The 27,117-nt window shown below is 37.2% G+C and overlaps 1 protein-coding gene across 2 annotated transcripts in view; it reads right to left on the bottom strand.

Annotated features, from left to right (window-relative positions):
• LOC139152405 (allatostatin-A receptor-like) overlaps positions 1 to 27,117 on the bottom strand; it is a 49,219-nt gene that overhangs the window by 10,757 nt on the left and 11,345 nt on the right. The window contains exons 1-2 of one of the 2 annotated variants that reach the window (XM_070725529.1): positions 19,369 to 19,412; positions 19,046 to 19,193 (exon numbers count right to left, since the gene is read on the bottom strand). The gene's annotated coding sequence lies outside the window, so the exon portion shown is untranslated. Of the gene's footprint in view, positions 1 to 19,045; positions 19,194 to 19,368; positions 19,413 to 27,117 lie in introns of those variants that run through there. The other variant, XM_070725528.1, reaches the window with a different exon arrangement.

Here is a 27,117-nt window from a genome sequence, read left to right as displayed (position 1 = left end):
CCACTTTTGTCATTCTTAGTGAGAGCTCTTTCAAGTTTGTGAAAGGAAATTGGATCAGTCACATGTTTTGTCCCCATATTGTATTTTGCATGAAACAGACAAATATGAGATGATGTTCAAATTCTTCTTTACAAGAACTTGACTGTTTTCAAGCTAAAATTTTGCACATAATGTAATCAGTGCAAGAATTGGACACCATCTTAATCGCTTGGGCCCCGCCAACGCTGCTTGCAGCTTAATTATCATTGCAATGGTAACCGCACTGCCCACCTTCCACTTGCAAGCTGAAAACACGGTCCCTCGTGCTGAAAACTACAGCGTTCCGTCTAAAAACTGGCAATTTTGAATCTAATTATTGACACAGGGGGCGCTTTTCTAAAATTAAATCCCAGCATTCTTTGCGTATGCCCCCGTTCATATGCACGACAGTTTTCTCGCTTTTCTACATAAACGATATTTTGTATCGGCGACAAGGTGCATAATAACATTTATTGGCAAATAAAACAGGTATATTTTATAAATGGCATGTTATATAATAGTAATTTGTTTCGTATTTGTTTATTTACGAGTACTCAAAAAAAAAAAAAAAACATGGCGGCGCCATGAAGGAAGGGTACACTTCCGGTTACTCGCATAGTATATTATAAATATGCGCATGCGTAGTCAGTAAGCCGCTGGCGCGACTATTAATTATGCAAGTCATGCCAATAGATTTCTCTTCATAACCAAACAGAATCTATGTATTAGATTTTATTTCGATCCGATGAGCTGTGCTTGAGATATCGATGACACATACACTGGTACAAATACCCAGTCAGGAGAAATTCTGTTTGTAATTAACTCCGGTCTGTAAACATAGGGGCGCAAATGTTTTAAGACACAGTACAATGACCGAATCCCTTTACATTAGGGTCTAGGGATCATTGTATTTAAGGCTGATGTACAAGCCTGTCGCGTGGCCATGCCATACTTTCAAGAGTTTGGGCAAAAACTTCTAGTAGAGGACGGTCGTCGCACGCGATAAGTCATTCATATTCATTGCCCTTGTTTGCATATCAAGATGAGTTCAACTTTTGAATAAAAACTTCCATTTATTACAGTCTATAACCAGGAAAATGAAGCTGTAACTATAGTGATTTCCAAACAATAAAACGGCAACTAACTGTAAGAAATATTCAAAAGAGGTTAGTATGTTTAATGACATGCGGCACAACACCAACATGTACTAGATTCGAATCAGCTGTCATGAGGGTGTTCTGATGGATTGCCTTCGGCTACAGAAATGTTACACGGGGTAAATCTGGATTACAACACGGTTTCGTATGCTGTCTTTCCGTCAGCTAATCGGGTTGTTGATATGTCGAAACGTATTATCTCCCTGAGCCGCGGGAAACAACACAAAGCTGCAGGAACCTGATCACTTGATTATGTTGATCCTTCTTAATGGAGTGACGTGACAATATTTTATATGAGGAATGTTGTTACATGCATACATACGCATAATTCTTTACAGAAACAATATTTCCTGACAGAAAGAATCTTCACGTATTAATAGAAGTTTATACTACAGTTATGTATTTATTGATTTTTCACATCGTTTAGAAGAGACTCATTTAAACTATCTACATTACACATCATACAAGATGGATAATACAAATTAAAATAATACTAAGACTATGTGACTAACGGTTTATGTCTCTTGCATGTACACAGAAAGAGTTAAGTTTTCGTCAACTTATATGCTTGTAGCGGACTGATGGGATCACGAAAGTGCAACATGAGTCACAAATCCATTATCCCTTACCCAGGTATGATGTCTTTTCTATGCATAATAAGCAGTCTAATCCCTCTTCAATCGGAGAATACTGGCCTGTAAATATGTATATCCACCGCTTGATTTACATGTATAACATTGTTTATTCAGTGTCCAGTTACTTACACAAACTGATAGCGCGCTCTGATTAAGTAGAGGGCGGTAAGATGATACATGAGGACATAATGGCAACATTTCATGACCGATTTTTCATCCAAGGGGAAGGACAAATGAAGTCCAACTGGACACTACAAAGGAGACTGGACTCATTTGATTTAAGTTTTATCTGGTTATGAGCAATGTTTCATTTTGCTTTAGAAGTTTAATTTTCAAGAAATTTTATTCATCGAAAGTCAAACTGGTGGTCCTTCAGAGTGCATACACACTTAAATTCTCAAAATATGTCAATTTATGTATGCAGTAATGCTTGTAAATCCGGAAGCTTCAAGAAATTAGGGGTTTGCCGCGTCAAGAGGGTCGATTATGACGCAGACACTCCATTCACGCTGTGATGAGTCTCCAATCAAAGCTTACATTGTGCCGATTATTGAAACAGTTTTAAGTGGTCACAATTCAAAACGCAATCGGAATTTTGAAATTGCCTGTGACCTTTTGTTTAGCCGACAAAAAATCAATAGTTTCTTCTTCTTCATTGAAAAATTCCAATAATGATTATGAGTCCTAAACACTTATGATATCCGGAAAATTAACATAAATTCAATTAAGAAATCAATAAGACTGTGACCTAAATTATACTTTAATAAAGTAGTTTCTGTGCTGTCCTTGTCGAACAATAATTCAAGAACACACAAAAACGTTTCTTAATTACCATAACTCCGCCATTCTGCAAGTGCTGTCAGAGTTATAATAATATTCCAGTTTTGACAAGGCATGGGTTGAAGAAATGGGATTGCTCGTGCAAACTCTTCCAGTCCCCTCCTCTGAGATCAACAACCTTCCCCTATTAACGGGTGAAATTTTGAGCCCACGTTACAAATTCACCTAAGTTCTAAATGCTCCTCATACTACAATCCGACATGGCCGCCGGCAGCAGTTTTTCTTAAACCGCAGTCCTCCACTGTGCTTTAACTTTTAACTTTTTACATATTCGAAGCCAGTGCTCAGATAGGCCAGAAACGATTTTCTACAAAGTCGGCATTAGGAAAATGCACTATAATATACACAGGCACGGTAGGTTTTTTTGCTGTGATCCATATGGTCGCCAGGGTGTAAAGTTTGTTTGCATAGAGTGTTTGGAGCACATATAGTGTTTGGAGCAGCTACTTAGATATATAGTATGACGTACAAGTGAATACGTATCTGTTTTGCCATACAATCCAATATGACTGCTATGCCAGGGAGTATTTTCAGTTAGAAATAAAAATAAGATTATACGTATACGATTAATTTGTTAGATAAATCATATGTCTTGTTTTAGTCGTTACCACTAACAATGCAACCACACACGACATAACCCTAAACTGCATGAAGAATTTGTATCATTTTTCTTTAGTTAGAATAAACTTTTTACAATATATCGTTCCTCAATATCGTAAGAAAAACACCATATGGATGAATTTCGATCAGGCAATAAACTCATTTTGTTAAACAGTTATCCTGCCCAGGAACACTTTCAAAGAAAAATTATCCGATTGAACTATTGTGGAACCCGTCACCTTTGTGTCACCACCATGAATGTTCTTCAATATGCAAATTTGCCATTTCTATTGTTTCAAAACCCTAAAAAGCAACGTCGGATAAAGAGCTGGAGAGTGAGGGTCACGGCGACTGAACTGAAAACATTTTTTGAAAGTTAATGCACGGCTTTGTAATCTGGGGTATCCTCAGCAGCCAGTGAAATGAGACAATGGAGGTTAAATTGTACTCTGTATCCTACTGCAAATTGACGTCGATCAGAGGGCATTAGAAAGAACAGATACTGAGTTATAGTGAGGTCGTTTGAAATATGAGAACACAAATTTGGCTTGACACTGCAGTCTGGAAGTGGAACAATCTGTTTAAATGCGGATATCCCACTCATTATATGACGGTCATTATCCTTGAAGTAGAACCTTTGAGGGCCTGCCTTGCTATACTATTTCTCTTCACTTACATCGCTACAGTCACACTTGCAGGGTCCGGTTATACAACCGTAAACCAATGTACGCTGTCGTTACAGGAGTTTACCGTAGTAACAGTGGGGTTGATAAATTTAGTTTGATCATCTGATTTGATATTTCATTTTGATGCACAGTTAGAGTAAACTTTTTAATCGTCTCGGTCAAAGCCCTTTTGAAAATTTCATGGCAGATTAAAGTGCCAGAGGTGTCGTGAAAATTGATAATATCTCAAATTTAGATGAAAGAAAACGAAAAGCTTGCTTATTGAAAATTCTTGCAGATTTATTATTGGAAGGAAACGACCATGATCATTATTGAGTATCTTGAATACAGCCAAAAAATTTGCATATATCCAATGCATGTTAATAAAGGAGTGTCAGTTCTGTTTACAAATGATACTGAACAGCTCTGGCGGCGTTCGTTTTTGCAATATTCCTAAGGCATAATAGATGATACTGTTGCGGGATCGCAATTATGATAGGCTCTCGGGATTTCTAATAAGAAATTATAATACTAAACGATACGAACGTGAAACCGTATTCCTTTTACTTCATGCAAAATGTTCATAGCATTTCATCACCTCCGGGCAATATTGAAAATATTGGATCGTAACTAGCTGCAGCGACATGTTGGCGCCAAATATACTGACAAATTCCAATGGAACCGTTGCCTCTAATAATTATATGAAAAATTGCATCTTCCAGTAATTACGTTTCATGGGTCATGAATGGGAACCTATAATACGAAATGACATAATACTGTTTTGACCCGAAGGCAACGCAATATTCTTTCACTTCTGCGTAACAAAACCGGCGTACTACAATAAAGGTTGATCAGTTATGGAGGTACATTGTTTGGGTGATACTACAGCATTTCTGCAGTATCGCAATATAGCACATTAGCAATGTAAGTGTGTTTCACGTCGCAATCACGCCTTTACATTAACTTAATGTATTGAATGATTTTCAGATAACCTAGATTGCTTTTAGATTTTACTTTGTATTTATACTTCCTGCAGGGAGAAGAATATAAAATTCTATTTGTTTTACAGGGGAAAAAACAGATAATCAAAAATGGCAGCTATTTTGCCTCAAAAATTAACAAATGAACTTTTGTAAAATATGCATAAGAAATCACCAGGACGAAGGTTAGCATGACCTTGAAGAAGCAACATCTGATTCTCAATCGCATTAAAGAAGTAACAATATCAAACGCTAGTCGATCTATTGTGAGTAGATTTACACATTTGAAGTATTCATAGTGCAGATGTATCTACAAACCGTGCCTAAGTCCATTCTTAATATCCTTTTTCATGAAAACTTCGCACGTCGTATTCATCGATCACGTATTCCTGGCGGTAACTAACAAGTCAATTCTAAGAAACCTACATACCTACGTACGAAGTCACGTGATGTCTTCCAAGATCATCGGCATTTCAATGAGATATTTCCATTGACTGTACATTCAGTGTAACCTTGATTACAAGTTTATACGAACTGGCAATTTACTCGTCAAGTGATCGTTTCATGGTGTTCGCTCTTTGTTCATTACCGCCGAACTGAGCTTAAGCATCACGTATATATATTATGATATGATATAATATTGTAAGTATATATATATATATATATATATATATATATATATATATATATATATATATATATATATATATGTATATATATATATATATATAATTATATACAAAATGTATACAATGTGCCCTCCCGGTTATCACCATAATGGCTTTATGGCAACCTCTGAACTTGGGCACAGAGAGTACGGTATATAATATATATATATATATATATATATATATATATATATATATATATATATATATATATATATATATATATATATATATATATATATATATATATATATATATATATATATATATATATATGTGTGTGTGTGTGTGTGTGTGTGTGTGATTACTTCAAGTAAAAAGTAGTGGTATCTGTAACTTAGGTTGTTATGGTTGCCTGTATCTTCACAACCTTTTCCAGGTTTGCCAAATTACATTTTGCCGTTGCACTATTCTAATTGAAGAGTGCACCTGTTATTGAGTTTGTTTTTCCGTGTGCGACATGCCAGAGCTGGAATTTGTGTTCCAGTAAACTCTAGTAGGCCTAATCATATAATTGAACGGAGAGAGGGGAGCCCAGCTGGTCCATCCTCGTTAATTCGTGTCAGTTGACCTACCATGACCCCGGACAAAAACGATAATGGGAGATACCCACGTTTGAACTTCAAATGCACATGGTACGTGATGCCACTCTAACATTGACAGGATAAAATGAAACCTTACTTGTTTGATACCACAGAAGAGTTTGAAAGCTCGCTCTAATGACGTCAATTAAGATATTTTACCTTCCTCATCACTGCTGGGAGGGTTACAGGTAGATTGCACATGGTATCTATTATTGTCGAAGGCTTTTATCGCCGTACGCACGACTTATTATGTTCAGTCACGTAGTATTGAAACTGGAGCACAGGAATTCTACACAGATATTGGCATACCGATGCTCTTGTCTATCCACAATTCACATATTCGTTTAGGTATTACACTGGGCAACATATTAAATGACCCGAAAAAACAGCCGATCGCCTTGTTCTGCTATTGTACAAAGACCATTAATTGTTTATCATCTTAAAAAATATTAGCTCATGTGACATCAAGTGATAGATCATACACACGAGTAAATGTATTTTAAGAAATGCTAATAATACATAACGATAGTGTGATCTTTGGTAGTCAATTAAGCATCGGAGCTGGTTTGTTTCACTCTGGATTTTAGGTTCGAATTTGACAATATATTTATGCTAGTCAATATTTTTAGTAGACTATCGACTGAAGCCTTTCTACAAAATTTGTTGACTTGTTGAAATTTTGTGGAGCCTTTAAGACCATGACTGAAATGTTTAAATCTATCCTGTAAGAAAATTCAACTGACAAAGAACGTTGAAGACACTCAGCATTCATTGTGTATAAAATCGGTAGGGGATGTGTAAAAGACACCGTGCAGAGTCACCATCATTCATATTCAAGACACCGTATGATGCCATCAAACACAGCACGCCGATAAGCCATTCGGCTATTGTAACATGTTTCAGATACGGCGTGAGAAAGGGACTTGTTGGATCAGGAATTACTTCATTTTTCACTTGTGCACTCGACATTGCTGTAATTGACGAAGGTCGGTAGACTTTATATTTTCCTTCTTCACCAATGCCCCATTCTTCATGGGCAAGCAATAATCGTTTCGAATAAAGTCTGCTTTGAATGCTCTATTGTATTGTCGATCACCGACCGCTCTTCCCAGTACAGTAGAAATGTTTGAAGACATTGTGTTGAATTGCGACGATCATTTTTAGAGTTGATAAGATATACAAAAACGCAATGTTTTTCTGATATTTGGAAGGCTGAATACGTGGAGTACTCTATGAGTACAGATTAGCTTCGGTTTTGATTTCGTAAATACAGGCGCAAAACTTACATAATAACACAGCGGAGTAGTCTCCCAAGAGGTTTGCCCAATCATAGGACAACACAACATCTCGCATGCAAGGCACATCATAAACTCAACAAGGTGTAACAGTCATTACTACTGAAACCCAGACGTATTTTGTACGCAAAATATTATATCAAAGGTTTTCTTTGCCAGTCATTCAATTCGCTCTTCAGATCATTTCTATGCTTGATCCGTTTGCTCTACACCGTCTGCAAAAACACATTTATCCTTTGATCCGTAGTATAATCCTATGGGTTTTCTGTTCACCTTGCGAAGTTTAAAGAACCAAATCATCGCATACTTCAAATGCATGATAAGCTGGATGTGTGTAGGTTGTTCACCCCGAACAAGCGCTTCTCAGCAGCCGTTGACAGGTGATTGGACTTGACTCGGTCAATAACATCACAGACCCATCCAGTTATTCTAATAATGAGAGGAGATGCTCCTTGCCTGACAACAGTGTGTATGTATGTATGTATGTATGTATGTATGTATGTATGTATGTATGTATGTATGTATGTATGTATGTATGTATGTATGTATGTATGTATGTATGTATGTATGTATGTATGTATGTATGTATGTATGTATGTATGTATGTATGTATGTATGTATGTATGTATGTGTGTGTGTGTGTGTAGGTAGGTAGGTAGGTAGGTAGGTAGGTAGGTAGGTAGGTAGGTAGGTAGGTAGGTAGGTCTATCTGTCTATTCATCTATCTTTCTTTCTATCTATCTAGCTATCTATCTGTCTGTGTCTGTCCTTCCGTCCGTACATCTATCCGTACGTACATCGGTACATCTACACAATATATCTGCACATACCGGTAAATCTATAATTTTTGTACCATGAAGTGATAGCTTTTTAGCTTTGTACAATTAATAGCTGCCTTCATTTCCTTTGAAACGTCTCGTTTGCTCATCAATATTGAAAAACTTTGAATGTTATTTTCCAGAAATCAGTCCTTCAGTAAGTGCACAATGGCTAGCAAGCTATTCTATGTTACGGCTCACTGGGGACGAGTCGTCCTTGTTCATTCAGACTAGACGAGTATTGAAAAAGCTGATCTTGCTTTGGAAAAGCGAGGTAAATCCCTCCTTGACTCGGAAATGCAATTACACACAAGAACACAATCTACATGAAGTGGTTCGGAAGTACCCTAGAGTCAGCCGAATTCTCGCCAAGTGAATATTACGTGGAAATGCTCACTAGCACGACAATACCCAAAGGCAGGTACAACTGCTATAATGCGACACCAAGGTTACATGGAGCTGATGATGGAAAGAATTATGCACAAAGTGTGATATGCTAGCACTGCAATTTACATGTATTCACAGCTAAATCAATACGTGGTCCTCGGGTTTCAATGGCGCCTGTCTGCAACGCATCAAAAAGGCAATCTAATAAGATTAACATTCCTCTCAATTCCATCGGCAGCAAAAGCAAGTTGAAAAAGAGTCGCAATTTCACAAATGAGACATAGTTACGTACGCATTGTGATTATATGTATTTCCAAGGTTTTCCCAAAACTCCTGAATCCACGAACAATACCTGAAAATATTTTCCACAAAATTCACAGACCACTTGTGCGTAAGTTGGATATCAATGACTCTCTCATAGAATTTAACAAAATAACAGAATTATAGGGTGATCAACACATGTACATCGTCCTTTACAAATTTATATCCATCTTATAATGTAGTAACATTCCAAAAGTTGCACCCTTTGATGTGTGTGTTTGAATATCAAATGCAAACTTGATGTATAGAGTTTCTATAAGTTTTGTAACACACCTCCTAAGGACTCTGTTAAGATTCATTAATTCACGGCCAGTGTTATGCATCATCTTATCATATAGCAGCATATTTATTAGGAATGCATGCAGAGTAAAAATAAACATGTATTGCATAGTTCTGCCTCTGATGTTCGACACTGCCTCTTATCAGCAGCTTGTAGAGCCATATTACTAAGGCAAGTTCTTAAACTGATTCATATTTAAATATATCAGGGGACTTTTTGGATTTATCAGGCTAAGCTGACTTGAGTTTATCCAACTCTGGCAAGGTCAGTGGCACCAGCTGAAAAGCAAACAAAATGACAATCATGAGAAAGTATGCAAATTGTGAACTCCTGGCTATATTTTGCCAAATTATGAAAACTTGAGCTCAGTTAACCACGGAAGATTTTTTTTTCAAAAGAACACAGGAGACATACGACTTAGATGCTAATTATAAATGTTTTACAAAATTGACAATACTGGAAGGTTAAAATATTCCATCACATAAACGTTTTAATCTATAAATTTTTGGTGTAATAATAGCAAATTTGGTAACAAAAATAAATAATTCCATTTAGTCTCACATGTTTTCATTTAAATTAGAGTCTTTACTGTTCAAAGTTTTACTTTTGTGTGATTGTACGATGAGATGTGAAATTTCATTGATTTCATGAACTTGACATGAATGGTTTTGTATATTGATTTTAAGTGATTTTCGAGGAAAACAGTAACTTTTCATCGCATAATTGTAGAAAATCAAGCAAGGTGACCTCATCTTTTTTCTCTAAAATTTGCATATTCTCATATGCCAGAATTCAAAATCCCTAATAAATGTTAAGTCTAGTCTTCCATGTGTTGTTCTCTGGCCTGATCTCGTGTACAGAAGAAACTGCATTTAATAAATTGCATAGGAATATTCAAAAAATTACAAAAGTTGTAGCTTCTGCCCCGTTACAAGGCAAAATTGTTGTTTTTACGAAAATTTCATGGCATTCATACATTAGTAGATTTGTAGATTAAACTAATAAAATCTGACAAAACGTTTCTAGATATTGTTTAATTATTACTAACATTAGAACCATTCCCTTTATTGGATGACATCAAAATGTTGGGAACCAAAATATTTTCAGGTCCCCCTATAGGCATAGCAAAACTTTCAAGTCCCTCTTGACTACCCCTACAGTTTTCGAATACCCCCCCGAATTCCACCAGCCCAATAACCATTTGTTTTAATGAACGCAGCTTAAATAACGCCAGGACTTAATTATATAGTCAGCAATCAATTACACCGCACACTATACGGAGACATAGTGTGTTGATTAGGTCAATATTGGCATCAGTCATTTCAACATAGTATAGAGGGAACTCAGATGAAGTAAGCTTGGGATACCCATTGTGTCAGAGCTTATACAGTTGCTCACTCAAGTCGTAATGGAACCATTGCAATGAAATTGAACATTTCCATAGACTGGCAAAACCGTTTTACGTTGATGTTTACAGTTCAATGCGATACATTACAAGTACTATTATCGGTTTAATGTCTCTCTCCACTAGGTCACAGACAGTCCTCTGTCCTGACAAAGACAATATTCTCCGATACTGCAAGGAAGTCCCATTTTCTGAATGATCTCTACACAGCATCTCCAGAAGTTTGCAGCGAATGAAACCCCTGCAATTTATCAAACGAATTGGTTCACCGGTAACAAGTTCTAGTCGCGGCTATGCTAGTCACGTAATCTTCTACTACGTGTTTTTGAGGTGGTAATTGCAGCCGTTTGATCAAACGCTTCCATATCCAACTAAAGACAGCTAATGTGAGACATGATGTACTAGGGTAGTTTAATGTTTTCATCGAATTCTGTAATTTTTGTAGTTCTTTACATGCATTTCAATGTGGATTCAAACTGAAATTAAAGAACGCAGGAATATATTCCCTCCGTATACGATCTCGAATTGCAAGGGAAAGATTACTTTCCATAGTGACTATGCTTAGTCTCATTGCATTAACTCCAAGATTTCATGGAGGATCAAGGTCAACTCATAGGCATTACTGCTTCACTTCTTTGATATCCCTGTTCCGCTCTGTCGTGTCGTGTCGTCAATGTTCATTACAAGAAGGTCTTATATTCTGTATATATATCTCTTTGCTTGGTTCGTCTTGGCCTGCTGAGAGGTACTAGAAATCTTCAAATTATTGACTACATCTAGCGGAAATACAGCCGATCTGATAGGTCGAGGCGTGAAAATAATAGTGCTATACTCGCGATATGCAAATAAGATGTCAGTTTGATAAATCCCTTTATTAAATGTTCATACAAGAACTTCAATATACTGGTGCAATATAGGAGCAATTAACCACCTCAACAACGAATATAACACTCAAATTTAATCAGTTCACTTCATATATGCACAAGCTATCGTTCGTCCGTACTATATGGCGTGCAAAGATCAAATCTCGTGGTATTCCCGTCACAAATAGGATGGATGGTTATAATACCGTCATATAGATGAGCAAATACTGCGATCTAATTGCTCAACATGTGAAAATAACCGTGCTGCATTCGCAATATAGCACGGTTGGAACAGACACGAGCTCTCAGCTAGAGAAAAATTCCATGCCAGAATTTCAATTGAATATAATAATATAATAGCAATAAACCGCCTCAGCAACGGGTATACCGCTTAAGTTTGACCAGTTCACCCCATATATGCACTTGCTACCGCTCGTGCACATATGTAGTGAAATGGTCAAAATCTCGTGGTATACCGTTGCTGGGTGTGTTGTCAATGCGATATCATTTAACTGAACTGTTGCACAAAATACGTCACTTGAATATGGAAACCACAATTCGTGATTTGTTCCAAAATTGAGTCAACATGTTTTGTCAATACAGATTGTATGTCGAAATTTATTGTAGACGACTGAATTTAGTCCAGACAAGACTTTATTTCTCGACGATAACATTTCATAGTTTACACAGGGCGTTGGGTTTGCGAGGCGAGTACTTCGTGGCTAGTACTTCGCAATGCGACACATAGGGATAATAAAAATTGTACTTGTTTTTTGAATACAAAACTAAAGAAAATATCGTCAAGATTTGAAGGTATTGGCTCTTAAAGAATGAGTTCCTGTGGTCCATGTGACATGTCACTACACTATCTAGTTCATATTACGCCCTCTGAGTTTTATAGCTTTTCAAAGTATTTTGACACGAGGAGTTTGAGCGAGATTCATTCTCTAATTCCTTTGCGAATTGATAATAGAAGTATTAGATAGAGGCAGGAGACGTGAATCGATTGAGAAGGTCATCTTGTTTCGATCATCGAATTTACACGTCAAAAAATTGGTCTCTGTTCTGGAGATCAATCACGTGACAGAACTGATTCATCGTCATCGTCAAAAGCCTAATCTCAACATTCAGAAATCGGTTGGTCAGAAATCTAGGAGTTAGTTAGCTGGATTTCTGACCAACACATTTATTTTTCCGACCAGTGACAGTACTGCATAAAGTCTCTGAATATTGTATTATTTGTCTTGAATTGTATTATTCAAGAAGTCAGTCAGAACCTTCGAAACTCAGTGTAGTTAAGAGAGCGTTTTCATGACACTCATATCGCACGGTTCACATTATTTGTGTTCCAGGGTTGATTTCAAGTGAGTATTTCACGCAACGGAAATTCACAAAACACACCGATTTTGTCCCTTTTACTGACATTTAAAATCGAGTGTTCTTAACCGGTCAACTTGCTTTGTATATTGAAAGACAGATATCTTTTCAGACTATTCGGTGTCAATATTCGACAACAACATAGGAGAAAGTATCATTGTTTCCAAGGGCTTAGCCTGCAAATAATTACGAATGCTAACCAAATTATACATTGTGGTTATATTAAATTCAACGGAAAATTATGATTGGAATATCCGTAATATCATAAGTACCTTATCTATTGACCTGTCGTTTAACCCGACTTGTCTGGAGCACAGTCCCTCCACACTGTGTCTAAGGAGTATACAATAATAAACGCGTCGCCGATTTGAAAAGATATCCAATAAATTATAAATTAATTATTTACAGGGGTTAAAAGGTATCCTAAAAAATTGATCGAGTTCCCAATCTACCCTCGACTGGGAATACACAACTCAATGAAACTGTGTCATTGTGACGCCAGGATCTGTGCTATTTTTATCTCTGACCTCTGAGCACGTAGTTCGTTCGAATACTTCCAGATCTCTGCACGCAGTATGTAATGCGATTTGTTGCCGGATTCTCGAAGTCTATCAGATTTTTTTGACCGACTTGCCTGTATTACAAACACTTGAATTGCAGAGGGCTAATCGTTATGTTTGAGTGATAAAAAGTATTTCTTGCATGGTAAAAACAAACAAAATATATAAAATGTTATTTGCCAACAATTTACTTTCTATATTTTGGAAATGAGTGTAATTGATAAAAAATGCTGTTGGCTGTTTCGTAAAAACTGATCCTGGAATACACAGACAACCACCACCGTTTGTGTTAACACGTACACACTGCTATACCGTTCCGTCGTAATGTTGCTCTTTACTCAATGTAGTTGCTGTGAGTGGCCATAAACTTGACTTTTATATATAAGTTCTTGGCAAGCCTTGTAAAGGGTAAGATAGCCACCAACATATCATTTTGTCATTTTTTGGTTGTCTAAATGATAGTTTCATTTTTATTCTATTTTTCAATCATAACTTACTTTTATAAGTGTTTATTTATTGATTTTGTAATTATTTTATTGTATAATATTTTACCATGGCCTTGTAATTACTTTATCGTTCTTTCCTCGCATTGCCTTGATTTTGTGATCTTTTCCATTATTTACGATACAATTATTTGGTCATGATTCCTTATTTTTCGATATTATCTGATAATGGTTTGATAATTATTTCGTAAATCTTTCGATGTCTGGCCATTTTCCTATCATTATTTGCTTAATCTGTGACATTTTATCATTATTTGTTGAGTTCCTTATATATATGTAATTCTTTCACTGCTATAGTCCAACTGTTTAACTATGTAAGGATAGTTTCTATATTTAATCATGAACGTGGTGTTATTCTAACATCACGTTGCATTTATTTTAACAGATATCTTTCAAACCATGGTCTGGGGCCCTCTTTCAAACCATGGTCTCGGAGGTCCTCTTTAACACCATGGTCTGAGGTCCTCTTTAAAACCATGGTCTGAGGTCCTCTTTCAAACCATGGTCTGAGGTCCTCTTTAAAACCATGGTCTGAGGTCCTCTTTAAAACCATGGTCTGAGGTCCTCTTTAAAACCATGGTCTGAGGTCCTCTTTTAAAACCATGGTCTGAGGTCCTCTTTAAAACCATGGTCTGAGGTCCTCTTTCAAACCATGGTCTGAGGTCCTCTTTCAAACCATGGTCTGAGGTCCTCTTTCAAACCATGGTCTGAGGTCCTCTTTAAAACCATGGTCTGAGGTCCTCTTTAAAACCATGGTCTGAGGTCCTCTTAAAACCATGGTCTGAGGTCCTCTTTAAACCATGGTCTGAGGTCCTCTTGAAAACCATGGTCTGAGGTATCTTTCAAACCATGGTCTGGGGCCCTCTTTCAAACCATGGTCTCGGAGGTCCTCTTTAACACCATGGTCTGAGGCCCCGTACAGTACAGAATATCATCATCTCAAAACATATGTGTAACTTTAGAGCTAAGGAAGTCCAAGTAGTATGGTGTTCTTTACATGCATTTGCAAAAAACAAATGATTATTCTTTAATTTTACTAGCAAATAACAGTATAAAATCAACCAGATTAATTGTGTTCCCTACACGCACACTGGCGACAAAGGTGATACTGTGATAGACATGAACTAAGGATGGTAAACTCAGTACAGGTAAAATAACAGTCAATGAGGAAGAAATTGTCAAATGATCAACAGAAGTTTACAACTGTGGTGATGGCTATATGATAATCTCGTTCGATAATCATTAAATTTTCGGATGATAACTCTCACCTTTCATGAAAAGAAGATTCAAATAATGATATAAAATGATCAAACAATGGGCAAATGAATGCAATGAATGAATATAATAATAAACCAATGAAAACTAAATAAAACTAGCAAATAATCGCAAAATTATAATAATCATGGCAAAAACTTCAAATTAATAGCAAAACGTTATAAAATACGTGAACAATGAAATAATCGTAAGAGAAGAAAATAAGTGATAATATGAAAATAACATTGGACGGTGATCTAAACCAATAGCCTTGAGTTGGCAAGATTATTGAGATACATTGAAACAGTATTAGAGAAGATATTTTAGAGTAGGTCTAGATTTACTCTAGCGATTTTAACATTACGATGCAAATGTAAGACGACAAATACTCAAACGCGCCATGTAACCTAAAGGCTTCGTTAGAACACTCCATTGCCACCGAATAGTGTAGGTCCGATTGTCGTAGTAGACGTAAATGGTCAAATATCGGCTACCTAAAGTACCTTGTAGTCAGCAATCAAAGAGATTTACGCAATCCATGACAGCCAAACAAGATGAACAAATACCTGACTGAGAGACAGATTGATAGAACCGTCGTTACGTCGTCAATTAGCGAAATCCCGCACTGTCAAATCATTAGCAGAGTTCTATTTCTTATGTAGGTGTGTTCTATTTCTTGGACATACAGAAGTAACCAGCATGCAAGAACATAGAAAATAAAGAAAATAGTCCATTATTATTGAAAGGTGAGATTTCGCTGAATATTATCGAGCATTAAAAACGTATTCGAGTGACATTTACACCTCTTTGAAAGTGTCTACTCGTAATGTGGGAGTTGTAAAGCCGAAAATCGCCCCTCAGAGACTGAAAGCAAATGAAGGCTGTCTACAATGATGTCGTTGAGATATGTGACAGCTATCGTCATCGATACTGACATTAATTCGTCGACCTGCCACTCGAGTAACAACCGATCAACATCTCCCCTTATTGGTGACGCAGTTACAGTATTCAACCAATTAAGTGGCTTTGTGGCCTCCTTGAATATCTAATACGATTTAATATCTTGTCAGAAAATGTACGCCACTTCAACCTAACTCCTAACAGTAACATAATGACATAGATGCTCTTCTGTTCAAACAAGAATGACAACTTGCAGAGGCGAAATAAGCTTAAGATGTTAGGTATTTCACGTCACAGATACTGTTACACTACTTAAACCTACAGCAATGAATTTACCTTAAAACTTCACATGCAAACAAAATGGAAAATTATCCAACTTCCTATAGTACCAGTAATCTTGTTGAAAAATAAGAGGGGTCGTCCCGTTTACGGCTGGGCGAATCGGGCCCATACAATGGATCTGTTGTGATTAACAATATACACGAACATCCCTTGTGCATATTTGTGACCGCGACAGAAGCAACTTCATAAAAATTTATGGACGCAACCAAAGTTTATTTGGCAAATTTTTGCAGTGATTGAAAAGCTACAAAACTTGTGAATTTTGAACATGCATCAAATGTTTAATTTGCTTCACATTTGCTGGGAAGAGGCAATCTTTATCAACAAGAAAGTCGTGCAGCCGTAAACAGAGCGACCCCTTCCTGTTCAAGGTAGGTACACATCTTGTGTATCTCCTGGCTGCCGCGTATATTATCGGCAATTTCAACGCAAAATATTATTGGCTTATTTTAGCCTCCTACTGTAACCCTTGAAGACAGTTAATGTAAATTTTATCTCTTTAACAGGTAACTCCCTAGTTCTATTCAGAGAGAATATAATGCAAATGCCATGGTCATGAGTACAAAAGATATATCAACACACTTTAAGTCTATCAAGTACACAAGATTTGGCTTAATACGATCATTTATGTCCCAACTTCCCTATTATCTCAGTATGATCTCTGCCTTAGCAGTAACTGCTAATGTTTATGCGAATTCTCACTCTATTTTGATAGAATAACGTTTCTGGATAGTTATCCGCCAAAACTACCTGTTCAATGCAGACATGAGCTGATAATCATTGTGTAATAACGAGGAAGGTGTGAACTCTACAGCAGAACAGCAAATCATGGGTATATTGGGGGGCATTTACAGAGACTTAAAAGCACAAATTGCTACTGATGCTATCTAAAAACACGCTGAGCTTGGAATAAAACAAGATCTCATTTTCATCCAGAACATCTGCGGACATGGTATGGCTAGTATAATTATGGCAAAACTGGTAGAAGTAATTCGGCTTTTCCAATATGTCAGATTTGTGACAACGCTCCTTTTGTCAGAGTCACGTTTATGTTATATGGTTGGTTAAGAGCTCAACAGAACTTAAGACACGACAACTGACAATGCCACCGTCAACAGACAACTTGTGCAGTGCCTATTTCAAACTAATATCCATGTATCCTTCAGAACTCCGCCGAGAATTTTCTTTGATAGGTTTTTGCTACATTACACGTCTCTTTTAAAATCAAAGCTTAGTTTTTATGACGTAGGATGAGAAATACACGATTATTTATTCAGATAAAAACCCAGTTACAGACAAACAGCCTTTCTGGAATGTATTATAAGCGTTAAAGTATCTACGCCAGTGGCAATATTCGTCAAACGCGTTTCGTTTTGAAACCACCTATTAAGAGGATAAAAACCTGAGAGTTCGAATAAATTTACATAGTGAGGGATGATATGTACATCATACATATATATAGTAATGGTCGAATAAATGCAATAATTAAGTTCAAGACATGTCGGTAGTTTTAAACGGAGAAGGTCATCGATCCAACTTAGGCAATTGATTACTGTTTTAAATGCTTTCTTCAAAAATCTGATTCTAAAAATATGTGAGAGGTAATTTAATCTGTAGTAGACTGCGAAAAACCCTCGAGTTGTTACATGTAAAGCATTGATACCTATCAGTTAAGGCTTTTGTGCTTTTCTTCAAGGACCTTAATGTACAAATGGGGAGTTGAAACATTCTCACGGAATCTTCTCAAATTGAATATCTCGAAACGTTTTATCCTAGTACCTAAATGGTCTTTTTAAGCCTCGGTAAGATAATCTCAACTTGCCGTTGGATTGTAGGACAATATCTGCTTCAAAAGTTATTCCGTCCAAAAACTGCAGACATGTTGTACAGATAGTGCTTTACCTGGCTACACAAATTTTCTTCTTTTAACCCCCGAGTTCCCGAATTGAGCTCTCTCTCTCTCTCTCTCTCTCTCTCTCTCTCTCTCTCTCTCTCTCTCTCTCTCTCTATATATATATATATATATATATATATATATATATATATATATATATATATATATATATATATATATGCGCGCGTGTGTATGTAAGTGTCAACTTTCTTTATCTCCATCTACACTCATTTCTGTGTTCCTCTGTTTCCATTTCCTGTTGTATTTCTATCTGTCTGTGCTGCACTATAAAAACCTTTCTTTGTCACTGTACGGTCGGTCTCTCTGTCTCCCTTCGAATTCCTTGTGTTGTACAACAATAGCTTTTATAACTTTAAAGTAATGCTTCTAATCATAGCCTGTTGCCTGAATGTAACTTTTTATTTTCTGAAGAGGTATCATCTTAAATGAATGCTTAGGGTAACGCTTGGAAAAGGCCTCGTGCAAAGATAGTACATTAACATTTAGAACAATTATCGATAATGGTCAAAGTGAACGTCGTACCTTGCTGGTTATGTAAGAGACAGCTTACCAGTATGTATACTTTTCTATTGACGCATGTTTTGTAATGCTCAACGGTTCATCTGAAGTTCTCACATACAAACAAAATAGTCAATTCAAAGTCCATGGATCTCACGGTAAAATATGGAAAACACTTACATGATTTCTGGATGAAGTGTGACTGCGATGGAATTGGAATGCCGAAACTTCGTACCTGAATCTCACATCGATGGTTGAGACAGACGCCAACGATTCAGAAACGTTGTCTGGTGAACCAACACTAGGAGGAACCAGTTTCAGATCATATCTGCGCCAACAAGTAAAAAATAGAGAAGATATAGGTGTGAGGAAGAAAGCAACAGAAGATAAACTGATAAATCCTGTTCCAGTCGTTACAAATTGTGATAAAATCTACTTTACACTGGGTACACTGAATTTAAACTGGTAAAATGTTCTAAAGTTATAAGTAGATTTCATTTTACCTGTTCAGAGACAGACAGCAGACGTCTGTTGCACTCGAATACAGAGCGGTTGTTTGCGCGTTTCTAGCTGAAATCGCCGTATTATAGGTGATGTGCGCGCATGCGTACATCAGCTCAATTATGAAACGTCGTCAAGCAAATCAACTGCTCATGATGGTACTGTAAAGAAATTATTACTGATACAACCAATAATGCCTTACATATCGGATCATAACGATAAGAAGAAAATTTCCGACCTGTCAGATATACATAACGAGACATAAGAAGCTAGGCTTGTCTAGATGAATGGCACGATGGTGTGAAGAAACTGATTGGCCTTGTTAAGTGGGCTTGAATTTTGAAACTTTGCGGAAAGACATGCAAATAAAACCAAACAAATAACCGAGACTCGCGTTGATTGTACAATCATATTGGGATTGTCGTTGTGTATTAATCACTGTTATTTTGTTGTCTTTCTTAGTTTGTTTACTTTCTTGTTTTTTAAATCAAATGGCGATGATGTAGATGTTTTCAAAGGGAACGAAATACGATACAGGCCCACTCAATGCAAAGACTGCATGTATTACCCATCATCCGGAACAACCTACATTATGGCGTCTATTTTTTTGCAAACTGTGAAGTTTTATCGAAGATATTTATTGCTAATGTCTCCACTCCAAGGAAGCCATGAACTCTATCACAAACCTTGTTCAGAGGCATGATTGTGTCTCCATGGATCTTATGGGTGCTGCTGGGTAATGGCGACACAGGTAACTCGTGTAATAAACATCAAAACAGGTCCGATAATCATTATCATTCAAGGTAAACAAATAATATACCAGGCCGAAGGAACAAATAGAAAATGTAAATAATAATGGGTCATCCTGAATCGACCGAGGGATAAGAATTGGCTGTAAAAACAACTAAAAAGAGGATGATTTGTCATTGGCACGGTCTAATGACCTGACCTCACATTTCACAGCTCCATGCATGGTATATTTGACTTCATGTAACATCTGATAAATTTCTGAGAATAGATGAAGTTGGAACTATGTTTTGACTCTCTTGATGAACAGATTATGACTTCCAACTAATGAACGAGGTGACTTTTTACGAGAGAGCGGTACCAGACAGTCTCTGAAGTTTAAAATGGAGATTAACCCTGATATGTTGTCACCTATTCCAGTGTTTTCTCTGTATGTTTATCAAAAGGGACAATTTCTGCCCATTCATCAAAATAAGGGGGCAGACTTGACATTTTAGGGGGCACACTGGTTATGTTGATTTTGCCTTCTTAGGAAGCGCTTCCCCGATATCATTACGATATCGATCGTCACCAAGTTCGGTTGCGTCGTCTATGTCGCATGCAGCACCCGTACTAACATCGTCATGATGTTTGTTAGCTTGTGATGTGCTCAGCTGCTCTCTATCTTCTGTCGATTATTACACAATGCAAGGGCTGGAATTTTCCCAAATTCCATCATTGATACACACAGTTTGCAACACAATGCTAGAGCTGGAATTTTCCCAAATTCCATCATTGATACACACAGTTTGCAACACAATGCTAGAGCTGGAATTTTCCCGATTTCCATCATTGATACACACAGTTTGCAACACAATGCTAGAGCTGGAATTTTCCCAAATTCCATCATTGATACACACAGTTTGCAACACAATGCTAGGGCTGGAATTTTCCCGAATTCCATCATTGATACACACAGTTTGCAACACAATGCTAGAGCTGGAATTTTCCCAAATTCCATCATTGATACACACAGTTTGCAACACAATGCTAGAGCTGGAATTTTCCCAAATTCCATCATTGATACACACAGTTTGCAACACAATGCTAGAGCTGGAATTTTCCCGAATTCCATCATTGATACACACAGTTCGCAACACAATGCTAGAGCTGGAATTTTCCCAAATTCCATCATTGATACACACAGTTTGCAACACAATGCTAGAGCTGGAATTTTCCCGAATTCCATCATTGATACACACAGTTTGCAACACAATGCTAGAGCTGGAATTTTCCCGAATTCCATCATTGATACACACAGTTTGCAACACAATGCTAGAGCTGGAATTTTCCCGAATTCCATCATTGATACACACAGTTTGCAACACTATGTGCTTGGGTCATCCTCATGTATCATTAAATGTAGGCGTCTTTGCTTTGTGTGTTTGGTGCGAGATTTCCGAGCAGTCAGTAACTTTTTCAGGGCAGACAATGGCTCGAAATGCGCACTTTGCGCAATCGCGCAGTCGAGAGAAAACTTGGCTATTCACGAACTAATGTAGTTAAATCATTGTGTATACAGTGCATGTAGAACGACGATTGCAGAAATGGCAACATACGGTCGAAATATCGCGTTAAATGAAACGCTTCTATCATACCTCGAATAGTTAGTTAGGGAGACTTGATCGTCCACGTTAAAAGCAGTTTGAATTCAAATTTCCGCCAATTAACAGTTATCAGGTATACGTTCAGTACAATTGAGCGAGGGATTTGAGTATAGTCATGGTTCATTTCCATTAAGACATCGCAAAATGTTGCAGATACAACGTTTCAAGTCCAATCTACCACTGTACACTGTGTCGCCAAAAGTCATCATGATCCATTGGATCAGAATATACAGTAGGTTTCATAAAGGTTCTTGGCATGCTCTGTCTGGGTCTTCAGAGCTTCTTAATTGTCATAGATATATTCCAAGACATTTAAGAGAAGATATTCACTCAAACGGACCGGAATTTATTGAACATATTTAATAGTTGTAAATTAACAAGGGTTGGAAATTGCCTAGTGGGGCGATGGTCTAAAGCGTGGTAAAATCTAGCTTCTTTCATGGACACTGGAAAAGTTAATACGACTCGCGCACGCACTGAAGGACTGCCCTCTGGCCATCTTGCTAGTATAATTGAAGGTAGTAGGAAGGAGAAATTGTGAACCTTTACATATTTGCTGTCCTACGTACATTTCACACGTACGGCAATATTTGTCTGACAGAGCCGCACTGCATTCTATGTCCTTCTCTTAAACGTATTTAGTCTCGGCCTTGAAGCTATGGTTGCAATGCCAAGTAGCATTCTAGTTTGACATGATTTAGAAATCATATTTGCAAGGCATATATATATATATATATATATATATATATATATATATATATATATATATATATATATATATATATATATTACTTCAAGTACAAAGTAATGAAATCTATTACTTAAGTTTCATGCATCTTGCAATTCTCAGATAGAAGTGAAAGGATTACTAGCTCGACACTCTTACATATATGATCGGGACGAGTCATTCTATTTGTAGAAGGTGTTAAAATTCGATAAATAATATTTGTTTTCATGGCGACATTTTGAAACCAACTCAGAGCATTTGTTTAACATTGTGGATTTGTCAGCATTGATAATGTGCAGTTTTTCTGATATATATATTATATATATATATATATATATATATATATATATATATATATATATATATATATTAGAAAAGCTGCACATATATGGTCAGAGGTTGCAAATATTACGATGAGTACCTCCTTAGAAGATAATTTGGTGTCCAAATCTATATGTATATAACTTACCATTTATAAAAGTGAGATAAAATGTTTTCTGTGTTACGATCCAATGTTATTGATCAATAGCACTGTTTGGTAGGCTTGTTCGAAGGGTGTCTGTGCAGACCACGGTATGGTAGTTTTAGAACTAAATTTGCTCTACTGTTCCTACGGCCTATAGCATCGTTGGACATTGGTGAGCGCTGTCATTTGGCTGCAGAACATTGCAGTTAGCTACACGCATTTCCAGATTCAATCGCCTTTAGCAAAACAAACAGACGGTTCGTAATTTTAGCACAGTTGTAGGGTTATAAAGATGCTTTAGGTAGAATTTCTAGAGTCAATCCTGACTTACGAATTAACTAGTCTGTATTTATATCGACATGCATAACAAAAGTTAAATCTCTTAAAACTCATGATGTAAAGATTGTTGGTGGAATAGATGTATTTTTATTTGCTATGCCACTTCGCATTGATAATCAGGAAATTAATGTGATTTTTCAACATTTTTATCATGTTTGTCATTTTGTTCATTGACGTTACACTAAATCAAACCTTTGGATCAAACAGCCTGTAAATATATTGCCCACTTAGCAAGCTTCACGGAGCTCTTGTTCTACATTATCATCTTGTTAGACGTTGTTTTTATTATAAACTGACTTATAGTGTACTTTTAGATCATTCAGTATTATCGAAGTCAGCGTTAACATATTCCTTAGTCAACAGTCAGAGTTGCTTGGTGGTCAGTATGGACAGGATATCATTACTTTTGCCGATGTCTGAGTGCACGTGACTTCCAATGTAATGATGGAGCAACTTGAAAAAATGCATTTCATGACATGAACGTTTTGGCTAATCGTATAAACCCATGGAGTGTTATGCAACTGTACAAAACATTTTATCATAGGTACAGCATGTGACCTACACAAGAGACTTGTCTTCTACAGTTAAGACCAATGCACACTGGGCAATGAGACCGACTTTGCAGTCAAACGTTTCATTTCTCCATTTCCATGATAAACTTTTGTTAAAAGCCTTTATACTAATTATTTCTTGTAAATGAAAGGAAGAAAACCAGTTTAGAAAGGAAAATGTTGTGCACACAGAAATACTTATGACTGTTTACCTTTTACTCTTTCATACTTTTTTACATATCTTATCCTGCGTATTTCATTCTGTTTCTGTTGTTCTGTATATCATCCTAATTTCTTATATGCCTTGCTTTTTAGTATTGAAACATGAAACTGACACTAGATTCTTTGGAATTTAAATACGTCTCTCATTGTCACATTCTTGCAAAAGCATATTGATAGTCGACACGGGAAGATCAAGTTCCTGTCGATCGTAAACTTTTATTTCCGAATATTCCTTCGTTCTGAGTTGCGTTTTTCCTAGAGCAATTTTGCTGTCTATATCAATACCTATTGAGAAAGCTACAATTTCTACTGGGCGCCGCTACTCCGTAGCAATGCTCTGAATCCTTTGGAATTCAAAAATATTTCGTCTATGTTAAATTCTAAAAGTCATATCTCGCGTTGAATGGCACAGCGGTCTCTAGTGTGAAAAACCAAACCCGTTAAGGATGCCTTTCTTGAAATTTGTAGTTCTTACCAGGATGTCATTACAAACACTTGGAGAATCAACTTTCAGTTAATGACAAAAGCTTTCTACTGCGCCTTCAACTCCTCCTAAACGTCCCCACAATTATTTCTTGTCGCCACCACTTCTCCTTCACGCTACCTTAATGGTTCAACTCCTCACGAACATCTCAATTTCCTTCGGATGCGCCGCTCTCTTCAATTCTAAGTTAACGCATCTTGAACGTAACAACTTCTCCTTAAGACAGCATCTCTACTCGATTAAATCCACAGCAATTACTTCCGAACTCGTGAACTGTGAATTCCTGATGTCAAACAGGATTCTGATTTCCTTCTAGGCGTCGTCAAGAACATCGAACTCTGGATCTGACTGAGATCCTTCTTCTTATTAGTGCAAGAACTTCCCTAACACTAACAGTGACACGCAACAGCTCTGCCTTGCTTTTCGTGACTTTGCCTTTGATGGCGCATGCTGTGCTCATATCACTCAATGACTCAAAAACAAATGAAAGCAACACCAGTTCTCAGGTGACATTTCAATCAGCATACGTGTATATCGTAACGCAATGTCCATGTTCAGGGTTTAAAGCCCTGTCACACCTTGACGATTTAGCTAGCGTATGCCAACGTATGAAAAATTCGGCGAGGACGCTTGGCGTACGTCGAATACACTATGGGTAAGTTTTGTATGAGTTAAGAGCACACTGAAGCACGCTGGTATACGTCGTAGTACGCCGAGGTCGCCGAAAGTTTTGCGCATGCACAAAACTTTTCTACTAATGTCATCGTATGGCTCATACGTTCCGCACATGCGGGCCATAAGTTGTAGGTAGGTTATGCGCTGATTGACTTATGTCACACATGTTAATTCTAAGTTACTCATAAGTCGAAATGCGTCGAGATAATTGTCTAGCGTACCCAAAACGTATTTCAACCTGTGGGTACGTTATGAATACGCTATGTATAAGCCAAAAATAGAAACATATCGTTAGTTTAGCAAGCCAGCGTTTAAGAGAAATTTTGATACGTCGGCATACGCTGGTCAAATCGTCAAGGTGTTGACCCTTACATTTACGAAACAATACAATCACGTGTAAATCTCAACTTAAACATACAGGGTATACCTGGTAGCCGTATTATATTGAAGAACAAACGATAGTGGCGGGAATACATACTAATGCTATCCCAGTGCCAAGATTCGGAGAAAGCCTGCTGTAGCATGGTTCAACTGTAACTTAAGGAAAAAGGAAAGTAAGGCTGAATTCAGCTTTCATGAAACCATTAGCACTAGCTATGATTAGCACTAGCTATGATGTTTCTGCCGACTGACATCAGATGATATCACAAAAATATTTACATGTGCGGTGAATATTGTGTTGAAAAACTTAAGACAACAGATGTCTTAGTTCCGAGTTTCCATGGACTAAGAAACGAGCAATATAACTCCACCAACCTTACCAATATATGCATACTCTGCAAACACATTTTACTTGCTATACGAATACCACAGTGTTCTGTAGCTGAATGAAGCTTGGTCAGGATCTCTTAAAAATTGTGTAGGAAATAGACAATGATGGACGATTAGCTTTGTCATCTTTTGACATTTGGAGGATAGACCTTGTTATCCGAGTCATTCCTACTGACGGACTTTGTTCGGTGTGGACTAAATCCACAGAACAAAGAACGATATATTCGATGTGAGCTTCTCTATGGACGAGTTGTATCGATAACGTTTTTGATACCTCCGTTAATGTAAATTGTCACTGGCATCTTCCATATACCGACGATTTAGGCATTTTCAGGAAAGCTGACAAATCTTTCCCGTCAGAGTCGGGTTGACAGTTTATTTCCCCTCACTTTGAAAATTTCTCAGGATTTTCAGTAACTCTCAAGACTTACAAAACAATATTCAGTCACGCTCGATACTGTAGCATGAATACTCGTTCGATAAGTGACCAATCAGCAGACATTCCCAACACGTTAAGTCAGCTATACACTGTGACGAGAGGCGTTCTTCAAACTGTAGTGTATGCGTTTCCAATGGCATATAAGTTCCTTATACATTTGCTACAAAATGGCTGCCTTAGAGACAATTGTGAAATTGTTGGAGCGGTATAACGTAAATGTCCCTGCGTACATGCACACTTTCAAAGGTGTACAATCAGGGTCGATATGTGCGTGTGCATGCAAGCACGCACGCATTCATGTATATATGTGCGCATGTATGTATGTAAGTTGGTAAGGAAGTGCAGTGTATAGGCCCATATAGGGTTGCTGTACACAGACCTATAATGTTTTAACATTTGTTTGACATTGACAGCCCCTAAATTATATTCTGCAGCTGTCGTTATAGTTGTTGCTGGCATCTCTCCGCGGGCGAAGATTGCGCACCTATGTTCGATCGCCGATGAATTGTTGAAACGCAGAGTACATATCGGAAAGGCCCAGAAAATGTTGACATTTAAGTATTAACGAGTTGTGATCGGATACAACAGAGAACCAGAATCTTGAAAGCCATAGCAACGATGACTTGGCATTTTGGTTGGCAACAGTGAACGGCGTTAAGAGAAACTCCAACAGCGCGTGTAGAC

The sequence above is a fragment of the Ptychodera flava genome, chromosome 15, assembly GCF_041260155.1.
Source record: "Ptychodera flava strain L36383 chromosome 15, AS_Pfla_20210202, whole genome shotgun sequence".
Taxonomy (NCBI): Eukaryota; Metazoa; Hemichordata; class Enteropneusta; family Ptychoderidae; genus Ptychodera; species Ptychodera flava.
This window is presented reverse-complemented; position numbering and strand designations above follow the sequence as displayed.